The sequence below is a fragment of the Tamandua tetradactyla genome, chromosome 11, assembly GCF_023851605.1.
Source record: "Tamandua tetradactyla isolate mTamTet1 chromosome 11, mTamTet1.pri, whole genome shotgun sequence".
Taxonomy (NCBI): Eukaryota; Metazoa; Chordata; class Mammalia; order Pilosa; family Myrmecophagidae; genus Tamandua; species Tamandua tetradactyla.
In genome coordinates this window covers 17,439,517-17,450,478 of record NC_135337.1, presented here as the reverse complement: position 1 = coordinate 17,450,478, position 10,962 = coordinate 17,439,517, and the positions used below count along the sequence as shown (strand labels likewise).

General features: G+C 38.4%; 2 pseudogenes; both read right to left on the bottom strand.

Annotated features, from left to right (window-relative positions):
• Positions 1 to 4,382: 4,382 nt before the first annotated feature.
• LOC143649075 (tight junction protein 2 pseudogene) lies at positions 4,383 to 5,612 on the bottom strand (annotated as a pseudogene).
• Positions 5,613 to 5,621: 9 nt separating this feature from the next.
• LOC143649074 (tight junction protein 2-like) lies at positions 5,622 to 6,708 on the bottom strand (annotated as a pseudogene).
• Between the last annotated feature and the right edge of the window lie 4,254 nt (positions 6,709 to 10,962).

The following is a 10,962-nucleotide window of genomic DNA, read 5'->3' as shown; positions in this document are numbered from 1 at the left end:
AGTCACACAATCTCCTGCTGTAAACATATTGGTGAATGGATTCCGGCACAACTCTGAATGGCTGGTAATTTCCACAGAAGTAGGTGAATATAAAGGCCCTTAGCATTCTTCCTGATTACTTTCAGTATGGGAAGAAGTAGGTTGAGAGGTAAAAAGAATAGACAACACAATAGGTTATCCTGAAGGATTTAGGGGAGGAAGGAAAAGTCCACCATAGCTCACAATTTGCCTAGGCTGAACAACAACAACAAAAAGGGATAATTATCTGAAGGCTGAGGTGACCCTGGCATTGAAATAGAAGGCACCACCTTCTTTGGGGGACATACCCAGGTACAGAAAATATGCTAAAGTTTTGAAAAAAAGAGAAGATCCCAGATTCTGTGAAACAGATTGTACACCACACATTTCCTTCTGAATAGTTAGCCCAGACTACTGAAAAGAACAAGAGATAGAATTTCAACCTTTGCTCCTAAACTGTGACTCAGGAGAGAATAAAGACAACCCTCAAATCTGGTGGGAAATGAGATGAGAAGAGTATGTTCACACTTGGTCATTCTGAATGGAACTGCTCTAATTAACTATGAGCAAAATGACAACGATAATGATATTAACAATAACAATGTCATATATGCTATAGTGAAAAATTTAAAAGATGAAAAAGGAAAAAGTACAAAAGGAAGATTAAAAATTTGATAAGGAATAAAACATGATTGGAAGAGGAAAAAAGTCTCCCAGGAGCATTTTACACTTTAAAGAACTTAATAAATATTGGGATTTTCCAAACTATCTTCCTGAAGGAGATAATGTAAAAGGAACAGAAAATTTATTGAAATATGTAATTCTCATTTCTAGTATATGACTTTCTGAAAAGACTTAGCTAAAGACTCCATGCACCAAAAATTTGTGACATATTTAGAAATGTAATGGTGCTATAGTTACAAATTTAGTGAAATGCACATTTTAAAAGTGATATCTATAATTCTTTCCATGTATATACAGGTATGATATAAAAACACAAAGAAGTTTTTTGGAAGCATACAGAAATATTAAAAATAAAAAAAAATTGTCAGAGTGGCTGTGATATACCAGAGAAGAAGACTATCAGCATCAGTTAAATTAGAATTATTTGTTCTTTCTAACATTTTCTTCTAAATGTGTTGAAGAAATATGCACAGAATGGAAAAGAGGAAAAGAAAAGATAAGTTTGTCCAGCTTCAATAACCACTGTGTTAGTTTGCAAGCTGCTGATATGTGATGAACCAGAATTGGAATGGTCTTTTAAAAGGGGAATTTAATCATTCATAAGTTTACACTTTGAAGCCTGTAAAAATTTCACATCTCCATGGAGATAATCTAATCAAAAGATTCCAACTTGCATTATTGAATCAGGATTAAAGGAAATGGCGATCTCTACAGGGTGGAATCAGCATTAAAACACAGCTTTTCTGGGGTGCTTAATATTTTCGAATTGGCCCAACCGTAGTCCTTATTCTCAAGAAAAATACAGTATCTCAGAAAAGACCAGGCACAAGTAGGTGTTAAATCCCAATTTGTCTTTCCTCCAATGCTTTCCTTGATCTTTCTTTGATTCCAATTCTACGTAGCGTATTTTGAATTAAACCTCTTCCTTTCTCATCCCTATCTAAGTTTGACAAATGGGCACATAGATATAGGATGCATTTGCAATGACGCATACTTCCCCCTCCTTCCCAAATTGTGCACTTAAATATTGACTCACCTACTGAAACTCTGATGCTTACTTTGGTCATCCGCTTATCTTGGATCAAGTTTTTATCTACCTTTATTCTGTCTGACACTTTGAATGCATCTGAGGAGATTCCTGACATATTCTTGTTCATAAACTTCTGAATTTTGTCATCTTTGGTAATTCACCCATATTAATAAATGATATTTAATTAATGAATTAAATATTTAATTAATGAATATATATTTCTTCAACAGTTTTGATTAATCTATTGTGGTTGGTTGGAACCGTATAGCCCCAGAAACTCATGTTTTTAAAGTATAATTCATTCCTGCAGGTGTAAATCTATTGTAAGTAAGACATTTTACTGAAGATACTTGGCCCAGAGTGGGTCTTACTGGGTATCCACTTACTGGAGTTCTTTCTAAACAACATTAATGGAATGTGGTAATAGGCACATCATGGAGGAATTGTGCAGTGTTTGGTAGAAAAGGCCCAGATTGCTTTGAAGAGACTCTTGGTAGAAGTATGGACACTGAAGTTATTTCCTTGGTACTTGGGTCTGCTGTCACACAGCAATACCTCTCCTGGCCTCTTTTATCTCTTCCAGGTTCTGTTAACTTTCAGCTTGGGGCTGTTCCTTCTATGGCTGTGTCTCTCTCTGTCTCAACTTCATTCTGCTTATAAATGACTCTAGTAAAAGGATTAAGACCCATCCTACTTGAGTTGAGCCACACCTTAACTCAAGTAGTTTATAATAAGTTCACACCCACAGGGACGGATTAAGTTTAAGAACATATTTTTTCTGGGATATTTAGCTCCAAATCACCACTGGTGGCATTTTAAGCCCAACAGCATTTTTTTTTTTTTTTCAAATGGAACAGTCCTTGAAGGCAGCTATTAATGAAGAAAAATAGTTATCACCTCTTAATATGCATGTTACAAATACAAAAGAATTAATACAGGTTTTGGTCCACTGAAGCAGGTAACAGTGTCAAACTATATTGTATATTAATTCTGAGCAAAAAGACAAACTCCCTTAAACCGGTCTCACAAACAGACGCTTCAGTTCTTAATTTGTATTGCCTGCCCCTCCAGATTTCTCATGGAAAGAATATAACCTCAGGCCCTACCAGATCTCCACAGTGCATTTTAACTAGAAAATAGCCATCCTTGTGACTGGGTAGGACTGTTATTCTGATGCAGCGCCAGGTGGCCCAGAAGAGGCAGTTCTCAGAGATGTGTAATTCCATGTCCCAGCATTGGGAAGGCTGGCCACAACACCCACACTTTGAACGTCTAACAGCTGCTGGCACTATTCTTCTCCCATATCACAGCCATAACTTCCTCTGGTGTCCTGACAGAATCCGGAAGGAGCTCTCTGTGGCTCAGGGGGTCTGGAACTCATATGCAGGGGCAGGCCAGGGTCTGGCTTATGTGTTTTGATTGGGACTGCATAAATATCAGGATACTTCTATGCTATTTCAATCCTTACATTCTGTACTTCTTGGAGCTCTTGTATTCTCTATAATCTTGCCTTGTGATCTGTCTTCTCAAATATTTTGACTTTGCCCAGAGTGGATTTGAGTGTGTTCCCTTATTCTTCACTGCCCTTTCCCATCTCCTTACTCTCTGGGGAAGGTTGGGAGCAGAGGGCTTCTGTACAGACTGCCTGAAGGAAGGCTTTGCTGTGACAGGAGGGGGATAACCTTTGGTAGACGGTACAGAAATTTCTGAGGGGTTTGACTTGTATTTTTAGGATTTGGGGAAGTCAGAGGATTCTTCTCCATTCGGGGTTTTGGCCTTGGGTGGCTCTGGTTGGAAAGCTGGGGCTGGGCTATTGTCCCTAAGTCGATCTCTGCCAGAAGCTCTTCTCATCTGAGCTTGTGGCTCTCAGTGGGGCTTCCTTATGCTCTGCTCATGCTGCACCAGCACAGAGGAGTGAGTGATGGAAGACACCAGTGGCTCCTCGGCCAGCTCATCCAGCTCATTGCAATTACAGGCACCTCCTTTGCTGGCAGTGTCTTCAATGTCTCTGATGAGGCAGCTGTCACAACTCAGATAGTCCATGCCCATGGCATGTAGAGCATGTGTTCTTTGGGGTCATCATCTGTCCCTTCCATTTTTCCTTCACAGACCCAGAATGTCTCTCCTTGGTGATGCTGAATTGTGTCCTTCAAGTGGCCAAAATAGCTTTTTTGGGTTGTATTTAATTAATTATACCTGTAAAGAGATGTGCACAAGGTATTTCAATCTTGTTGGTTTGACCACATAACTTTCTAAAACTTTTGTTGGATGTTGGATTCAATCTCTGCCTCACAGTTTTTACACCATGAGTCTGTGTTTAAAAATATCAATTGGGAACCACTGAGTATAATAAAACAAGTCCGCAGCTTTCAGAGTCACATTTAACAGTACATGCTTACCTTGTTCAATAATTTGCCCCACAGTATTTAACTGTACTACCCTGCAAGATTTCTCAGATTCTGAATTTTTTGGTTCTGTTTTAGTAGTTTGAAAAAAGTCATATAACTAACTTGCAACTTTTCCATTACTCCATCTGTTAGGGGTCAAATTAAACCCAGATCTCTTGAAGCCAGTTTCTCACAGCAAAATCCTCTGGTAAGCTAGGAATTTGGTGCTGACACAGCAACTTTTAGGTTTTCCTAACTCCCCTTCAGTTCTTCTTTATTCTGGACTGATGGCTAGGTATTCCCCAGAAATCTGCTCTGTCCCCAGTACTGGTCATTTGTTCATCTCTGCTTTTGGAAGGGATATGCCTTTCTTCAATTTGTTTCTGATCCTCACAGCCAGCCAGTGGCCCAGCTTTTCCTCAAACAAGGTATCTACCACTTGGAAGATCTCCCCTCTGGTGAAGATCAGCATTTCCTTCTCACATTCAGGTGGTTATTATAAAAAAAATAAAAAAAAAAGAATCCCCTCTGCCACAAGCCAGTATGTCTCTATGCACATCAGCTCAGCTTTGAGCTAAAATAGTTACCCTTTTTCCCTTGGAGACTTCTAACGGGTAGAGGACTGCATCCTTCCAAACCAGCTCTCTGAAACTGTGTGTTCACCTTCAGAATCTGGTCTCCTTGCAGACTTTCTTGCTTTTAAATACCAGCAACAAATATCTCAACATCATTGCCTCTGGCCAGCCAGAGTTCCACACTGTTCCCCGTCCTGAATTTCAGCATTTAGATATTAGGGATGTAAACCGCTTCAACATCAGAGCTAAGACACAAAAAATTTCTTGGGGCTGCTTTTGCTTTGTCCTTTCCATGTTGATCTTTGTGACAACAGCAGGTGCAGCTTCACCAGTGGCCTTAAACAGAGTGGGTGGCTCCCATCCTTTACAATCTGCTCAGGGTGTCCTCTCTTGAATATGGTCTTTCCTTCAACTTTTCATTTGAAGAACGATAATCATAGTCAGAATACTGCTGTCCTTTCTCATCTGGAGAAAATGATCCACTGGACTCTAATTCTGCTTTTATATTCTATCTCCGAGTCACTGTCATTCAATGATGGGATGTTGATGAGGGTCTTCCTGCTGTCTCTCAATGCCATTAGCTGGCATTTTCCTTTTAACTTTTCTATCAGTTTGGGAGCATCCTTTAAAGACATGCTCTCACTTACGGTTCCACGGATTATGAGAATTATGTCCGTTTCATGAAAATCGCCATCCTTCATCACCAGACCTGTTCTGATCATTTCCTTTATGAAGATCTGATATTCCAGCTGGTGACCATATTCTTCATTTCCTTTGCTTTTCGTGAGAAGGACTCCAATAGGCCTGTCTGAGCCCTGCTGGCTGGCAAGTCCTGGCTGAGTCTTTGCCTAGGGGCTGGGCCTGTGGGAGTGCAGGGCTCACGGCTGCACCCCAGGTATTGTCAGTCGACCAGGCCATGCTGCCAAACTACGCCGAGGGGACCCAGGCACGCTTGCTGTCAGGTGGTAGCGCCCCTCCAGTCAGGGCTCTTGCTACAGCTGCGGTCTCAGCTTGCCCACTGTTTAGGTCCAGGCCGTGCTCCAAGCTCCTGCCCTTGCTACGGCACCCCCTCCACGCTCCAAGCCGGTCCCGGGAGCACCCTTGGTCAGGCTGACTTCCCACCTGCGGCTCTGCACTCCGTAGATGCTGCGCCGGCTCCTTTCGCTGTTCATTCTGCTGGCGCTTTTGACGTCGAATTCTTCCACTGCCTCAAAAACCCAGTCGTTATGACATGAAGGGTCAGCCCCACAGCGGGATCAGCTGGACCTTCCCAGGCTTCTTGACCACAGTCGCAGCCACCTTCCCACCTTTTCTCAGCAGCTGAACAGTGAATGAATGGGTTCTTCCTCCATTGGGGTCAACCATGACCACCTTGTCACTTTCTTAAAGGGGCCATTCCTGCCCCCCTCCCCCCTCCTCCCCGGCACATCAGAGATAACTGACATTTCTCCACTTTCAAAGCGGGGGTGGTCTCTGCCTCAAACACTGCAATTCCAAATCATCTTTTGGAAACTTCTGTAGGGTCACAGTGTACTGTTTCCACATTAGTTTTTCCATGCCTGGAGCCTGGAAAACACAGGTCTGTGTTCCGCTGGGTACTTGTGCCTGGAGGTGCAGATGACGTGCCAGTCCCACTCGTAAGAAGATGGCAGTAATGTGGTGCTCCACGTCCTTTAACAGCCTGTGACCCTGAACCGGGTGTTTGACCTTTCTAAGCCTGTTTCCTCATCTGTAAAATTCATAGAGTTGTTCAGGCACAGTGTCCAGCTTTAATAGAGTGTTCGATATGTTTTTGTTTCTGTACAATTTTGAGGCTAGGATAAGTCCAAATCAAGGCGTCATCAAGGCAATGCTTTCTTCCCAAAGACTGGCATTCTGGGTCTGGATGCAGCAATCCTTGGTCCTTAACTTGGGACAATGCACATGGCGACCTCTCTTGGCTCTTCTCTTCTGTTTCAGTTCTCTTGGCTTTCAGCTCCTGTCTGTACCCTCTGGCTAGTTCCACAGGCGGCATTTTATATACATTTTTTTCTTCCTTATAATAATACCTTCAATGTATTTCAAAGTATTATCTGTATCATCTGTCTGTGAAGCACATTTAAAGTAATAGCAGTTATCCCTTAATCTTTTGAAGAAATCTTGACTGACCAACCTTTTCAATAGTTATGGGAATTAAATCAAAGTTGGATTTTCTAGCAGTGCAATTGAGAACTACCAACGTTACTGACCTTTTCTTCATAAGTGCTTCTGCTTATATCATCAATCTTCTGGAAATGATTATTTCAGTTTTATGTATCCAGGTTAACAGGGCTGTAATGATGGGAATTGATTCATGTTCCCTTTTCCTCTACTAAGAAAATATTGAGAGAGTCTACCTGGTATGTAAATCCTTCAATTAAGTTAGACAAGTATTTGCGTGAGTTATCATTATAAAAAGGGTGTGTCTTAGAACACTTACTTGCACACTTTAATTTTATTGTTTCAAATGACTGTCCTGGCTGTATATTTGAATGTTGAAAAATACTTAAAAAAAAAAAAACATGCAAACAAAAAAAGCTGATGCTCCAGTAAATAAGAAACAATGGCTGGTTATTGTTTCTTATTTAATTGATCTGTGATGGTGTCAAAGCATTTTTATAAGGTACTCCGTGTCCTCTAGTATGAAGTCAAAGCTGAGAACCACTACACAAAGGCAGTGGCTTCAAATCATGTTCCAGGAAGCTGTGGCATACCTGGTAAACTCAAGAAGGGCTGAAAGTAAAGTTGGGAATGCCAATGTTCAGAGTTGAAACCTAGAGATTTTCTACTACTACCTATTATTGAATAGCTCTGAATTATTCTATATTGAGAAATTGTGATTTAATAAAATCTTCAGTCCCTAAAAAAATGTTCAAATCTATTCCATTAAATTATTGTTCCAGATTCTCTAGAGCTATGGGTGTATCATTAGATGACACCTTACAATTTGCAGCCCCACACATATATATAAATGTACAAGAATAAATAATTTTGTCTGGATAGGAATTGAGTGTTTCAGCAAATAGCTGTTTTATTGTATTTGCTATGACTTACACAAATACCCATAAAAAATCAGCCTATATATATATATATATATATATATATATATATATATATATATATATATTCAATTTCCCTCACAGGTCACTAAAATAAGTTTTCTTTCATAAATTTAAAGTACATAGTGAGCTTTTTGAGTAAAATATTACTTGAGATCAGGCAACAAAGGTCATAGAAATGTATTTACTTCCAAGAATAAAAGAATAAACAAAGGATTGGTAGTGTGAAACCATTTTGTTATGAATCAGTCTGCTATTTGGGGAAGAAAGAGACACCAAGTATAATAGATTAGATAAGGCTTTAATAGAGTTAAGCAATATTTCATGTGATATTCTACAAAACAGAAAGTATGCACAAATTTGGTTAAAGATATCCTCAAAGGGAAGGGAAAAGAGAAACAGGGAAATAGTACCATTTAACATTAAGTGGTTGAACGTGAAGGCCATCAAAAATGCACACGAATGATACAGAGCAGGGAATTTCAATGCATTTCAATGATAACCTGAGAAACTATAAAATATAACATTAACTGCATCCTATTCAAAGAGATTCTACTGTGACTGACTTGTGGTGCAGCCTGGGGATCTGTGACTTGTTTGTATTTTCTTTGTTTGCTCCTTAAATGTCCTTAGATGATTTTGACCTGCAGGCAGGGCTAAGAACCATGAAATTAATGATCCTCTTCCCAGGAACTGACTTATGAGTGCCAACCAAATCAAGAATTTCAAAGGCTCAAAATAAAGAAATGCTCAGACAGTAAGTCAGGAGAGTAAATTTAAGGTGAAAGTATCTGTGTCCATTGGAGGGAGTTAACCGGAGACATGAAGAATGTTCTTTACTAAAGTAAAAATAAGTGTTTATTTTGAGAGCTGATAGACAATCTCTCGGCAGTGGATGAAGTGGTTCTCCTCGGAACAGGAGATAAGGTACTGATACTACTTTGTGGTCTTTATTTTTATACACAGTTAAGCTTTCAGTATACTTATTCTTTTAGTGGTAGAAACTAGCTTTTATTTTATGCACACATGCACGCAGCATAATCTTACACACACAGTGCATATGATTTAACATTTTCACAGGGATTTCTTTATGTCAAAATGTAAGTAACTCATCTGCATCTCACTCCCTAGTTTAAAATCCACTTTCTAGAGTGGTTTGTTCTATCACTGTAGCTATCATTCATTCTGAATTTATTTTGTGCCAAGTCTTGTGCTATAATTAGAGTATGTTACTTTACTTAATCCTAATAATCTCTGAGCCACAAATTCATATCTTGATTTTACAAAGATTATTCTAACCCAGGAGATTTTTTCTCTTGTTTGGGTCTTAAAATCTTGATATGCAACCCAATTTCTAATCTCCAAGGTTTGGATGCTAAATTGGAATGATTTCTTTTTTATTTTGACTTATTTTATTGTTGTTCCATTAAAACTTATTTTTAAATAAAATAAACAATTTTTGTGTTATTTTTTAATGCATTTTTAGGCTATTAAATACTCTTATTTCTTGGTGCTATTTAAATTATTTTCAGGTTTTAGGTTTACCTTTTACATCCATGTCTTTATATATTGCTCTTACATTTCAGCCTTTTATGTATTTTATATTTAGTATTAAATTCATGAGATATAAGCATTAACTTCTGTTTTTTCACTTAAATTATGAAATTTCTATATATTGTTGTATTTATGTCTATTTCCTTTTACAATGTAACTTTGATTTTTTTCTCTATGTAGCGAAATGTTAAATAAGATGACAGATTAGGTCTTACTGAGAAGATGGCATTTGGGCAAGGAGTAAGGATATTGTGAATATATACTTTAGGCAGAGGAAGTGTTAGGTGGCATGTGTGCTAGAAGAAGAGAAAATTCACAGTTAATATAACTAATTGTAAACATAAAGTCAAAGAGGCGATGGAAGACCAGATCACAGTCTTGCAGGTCACTGGAAGAATTTGGGTTTTCACACTGAATAACTTGAGAAACAATTTGAGGGTATAGAGCAGAGTTATGAAACAGCTGACTTAGAATTTTAGAGTGATGAATCTAAGTGTGTTTAGTAGAGATGGAAAGAGGCCAGAGCAGAAGCAGGGAGATTGGTTAGGAAGCTACAGTGTTTCCTAATAAGAGACGGTGGTGGGTTGGACCAGAGTGGCAGAGGTGGTAAATAATTTGAATCTGGATATATATGTATCAAAAGAATTGCCAAATGGAGAAGTTGAGTATGGCATAGAGTCTTCTCCTTCACTTTCATCCCTCTATCCAAATTACCTTTTAGGACTGTGTCCAAAAAGCCCTGAAATTCTTTTTGAGGGCCTTAGGTGAATTTGTGGATAAAAATAAGGCTTCCCAAAACCATCCCAAAGTTTAAGCAATCTTTTTTTCTTTTGAGTTTCTATTTTATGGATTCATTTTATATGTAATTTCAAAAAAAAAAAAAAAGAAGACTTTGATTGCTAATAAAGAGTTTGAAATTCAACAGAACCACAGCTGATTTATTTTCTAATTTATTTCACCACAATCTCTAAGACTCTTTTCAACACACCCTACCCTGCTTTAATCAGTGTGGAAATATGTTATTTAATTTTTGTGGTGCCTTTCTTAGAAGGCTCATGGAAAACTTGATTAAATGGTTCAATTTCTTAACCTTCTGAGAGTATACTTATGGGGAGTAATCTTTCAAAGGTGAATCTGAAATAAAGACTTTTTCAGATATCCAACATTTAGAAGAATCCATCATGAGCCATATAGTATAAGAAATGCTAAAGGAACTCCTTCAGGGGGATGAAAACTGATATCATATGGAAACATGAATCTATTCAAAGTCATGAACTGAGTCAGGAAAGATGACTTCTTTTGTAAATGCATGACATTTTTCCTTAGTATTAAAATATCTTTGACAGATAATTGATTAAACAAAATATTCACAAAGCATTGTTTAAAATATTTGACAACAAAACCACAAAGTTTGGGAGAGGAGAAATGGAAATATACCAGTACATGTTTCTTAAACTACAGGTGAAATGTTATAATATCCCTTGGAGGTAGACTGTGATAAGATAAGGATATAGAGTATAAACATAAATCAACTGTCAAAATAGCAATAAAAAGTTATAGTTAGTGTCACTTTCAGGGAAGATGGTATAGTAGGGAGCCCCAGGACTCAGCCCTTTAGCCAAAACAACTAATCGACA